At 32.3% G+C, this 3,561-nt stretch overlaps 1 pseudogene; it reads right to left on the minus strand.

Moving 5' to 3' along the window:
• Positions 1-1,184: 1,184 nt before the first annotated feature.
• Positions 1,185-2,484, minus strand: LOC128042863 (auxin-responsive protein SAUR36-like; annotated as a pseudogene).
• Between the last annotated feature and the right edge of the window lie 1,077 nt (positions 2,485-3,561).

The raw sequence follows: 3,561 nt of genomic DNA on the forward strand, positions 1-3,561 counted from the left end.
AAAGTAAACAGTACCTAAAAATCGACAAATAAACACCCAAAATCAATCTCAATCCCTCAATTTTCATCGAGTAACCACTTGACTACAATGTATTCAAAAGCAATTTCAACAAAAAGGATTGCACTCAAACTATTTCAAACACTTACCTTTGATTTTGGACAGCACTCGCACAACTCCTAATTCACCAAAAGATTATTTGCTTTGTGAACTTCACCTAAAACCAACCAATTGATTAACATTGATACAAAACCCACCACATGTCAACACCATCGAAAATTAATGATGAAAATTCTATAATACAGGAAAAGAAGAATGAGACTTACACCAACCAAATAGCAATCAATACAATTGAACCCTCTACCGATTTGAATAGCAAGAACAAGGGAAATAAGGCACTTAAGACAAAAAAATCAAAAAAGGAATTTTCTTTTCAAGATCTCATGTGTAGAATAGAAAAATAAAAAGAAAATAAAAATTGTAGGGAAACCAAAAAGAATGTGAGGAAGAAGAGAAATTTTGGGAAACAAAATAAAAATAAAAAATAAAATTAAAGTTAAGAAAAATAATCTCAACTCCCCATTGCCCCACTAACAACCCAATCCCACCAAATTCGACACATTGATCCTCATCCAACAACCTCCAAATTTCAATTCCACTAAACCTCTATTACACAATCGACACACACACAAAAGTAAAAATGATTGCCAAACACTCACTTAGAGATTCAAACACAAGACTCTAAGGCAAGCTTACACTTACCACTTGAACCAACAAACTTATTCTAATATGAGTTGACCGAAAATATAATATAAGTCAAGCAATTAAGGATAAGGCTAGGAACAGAAAATAGTAGAATTTCTAAAAGTGAGACTTGAACCCAAGACCTCAAGCACACACCCACATCACTTAACCACTAAAGCAAATGCTTATTTATTACAAAATTCATAAAAATAGAATTTAATTAATAAGGCGTTACATGTTAATTTACTCCAATTAGTATCACTCATTTGAACTGTGGGGAAGAGTTTGGCTGAGGAATAAAAGTTTAAACCAAATTAGAATCCTAAAATCTTTATCAGAAGCACAATCAACATTATTATTTCGATATAATCTGAATTTAATACCATGATTAGAAGGGAAAAAAGTAATCTCTATAAATGTACACCTGCCCCATTACAATAAAAAAAGTATTTAAAAAGAAAAGGTAAACCAAAATTCCCTCAAAAACATCATTATCATAATAATTGAAAATAATAAATTATCGTCATCATCAACTACTATCTTTTTTACCACTAGCACCAGCCAAGGCTCAACCTTTTTCAATGGTGGTGGTGCTTCCATACCATTTTACTTCCACCGATTCCAACCATGATATAGGTCTAGACCCTCTTGAACTCTAAGAACAGGCAGGAAATGGTGATACCACCTTGGTGGCTAAACCCATACTCCTCTTCTGCTTCCCTTAATAGCTCGTCGGACAAAGGGTGGTTAAAATAAATAATTGACACCAAAACTCTATGGTAATCGTTGTCTTTTTGACCGACATAGACGATCAAGTGTCCTTTTAGAACTTTCGTAAGCTTCTCGTTGATTGGGCCTTGACTAATAGGAACATAACTGAACCCGGACTTTGATGACCATATAGATTTAGCCCCTTTTATCAAGTGTTGACTTCAAATGATGAGCTTTGAGAAAGACTTAGACTTACAAAACGCTTCTGATTCTGATTGTGTCAGGCGATAGTACCCACATGGATTCCGAGCTTTGCGAATGAACCACCTCAAGATCCGGACCAACCATTTTTTTATCTTGAAACCTCTTATCTTTCTCATCAATTGTGTCTAGTAGTAATAGGGACAACGTTAACAAATAGGCTTTTGGCTCTAGGTTTTCTTTTTGAATCTAGAAGGAAAAACACAGAAAAGGGATTTTGTTGTATTAAGAAAAGGGCCAAGGATCGACTATGGACATAACAATGTGAAGAGTGTAAGGCAGACTTTAGAGAGAGAAGTTAGAATATTTGACATCGTTACACCTATCACCAACTGAGTATTTCATTCAGAACCTGGCACAAAATTCCTAGCCCTGTATTGGTTTGTCTTTTGTTTCTCTGTTTAGGGTGTTTGTAGAACTAAACTCAGGACTAGAGATGATAGCCATAGAGTAAAGGGAGATGATGAAGGACCTAACTATAAATAAATATACAAAGTAAATTAAACTTAAAGAGGTTGAAAAAAATGGAAGTGTGGTAAATTTAAAGGGTCAACAAGAGTGGGAAGTAAAGCTTTGAGAAATGGGGCACGCGCAATCGAATGTTGAAAAATTGCAAGTTGTGGGGAGTGAATTTGTGGTTTAAATAAGGTGAAAAGGTTATTAGAATCATATATGGCTACGTTCAACCGTCACTTTTTCTGATTTTCAGGAAACCTCTTTATAAATTGCGATTAATATGATGGAATAAATCTCCTAACTATGTATAAATTTTGGTATAATCTGTAAAATATCCTTTTTTTATTTTTTATTGATATTTTTGATTTTGATTCTTTTCATAAACTAATAATATATATATCAACTCATAATACTATTTTATATTAAATAAATATTTATATTTGTAACACCCCCATACCCGACCCGATCACCGAGTCAATGCATCAGGATGTCACAATTGTTGCCGAAGCAGCCAATAAAAATTTCATATCAATTTATCATATTATTTAATTAATGTAGATCATTAACTAATTATAGTAATAATTGAATTGACGATAGAACTAATTATGAGTTAAAGGAGCTCATTAAAACATCCACAATTGATCAAAGGCCAAATTGTAAAGTTCATAAAGATTTTTGAATAGTTGCCGCGACGTTGGGGTTTCCACGTCGTGACATGGCGAGCTCATCATAGTGACGTCATCTCCATTTTCCCACAAGTTCCATGCTTTATTTTTATTTATTTAATTTATATCATTACCTGAACTGTATTCAGATGTCATAACCGCCGCTTCATTTTACATATCATCCACTTACATCTATTTCTAATCTCAAGTCCTCATAAAAATATGATATTCAATCAAATATTAAAAATTTTATTAAATTAACACAAATATTAAAGTTTTACAAATAAGACCATTGGAGGACTTGCACTTGAAAAATTAGTTTACCTAGTTTATTTATATTTCATATGTAATGACCCAAAATTCACGGGCATCAGAAAAGTATGATATCGGGCCTCCGTCTTAGTAAATTGAGTTCGAAGATAATTATTAGAAATATTTACTAGACTAGTTGTGTGTTTAATTAGATTTTAGATTGTAATACCCTGAAAATTTTTACAAGAAGATATTATTTTTGATATAGTAAGGAAATAAAGTGACAAAAAGGAGAATTTTGAGTTATGATAACATTGGGAAGTATATTATGACATATTAATTCAAGAAAAGGATTAAATTGTAAAAGTGAGAAAAGTCTTGTTACCCAATAGTAAATACTCAAAATTTGAGGGTTAAATGTAAATATGAAAAGTTGAAGGATCAATAGTGTAAATATTTTTAGGGTGGAATAATC

The sequence above is a fragment of the Gossypium raimondii genome, chromosome 8 (genome assembly GCF_025698545.1).
Source record: "Gossypium raimondii isolate GPD5lz chromosome 8, ASM2569854v1, whole genome shotgun sequence".
Classification (NCBI taxonomy): Eukaryota; Viridiplantae; Streptophyta; class Magnoliopsida; order Malvales; family Malvaceae; genus Gossypium; species Gossypium raimondii.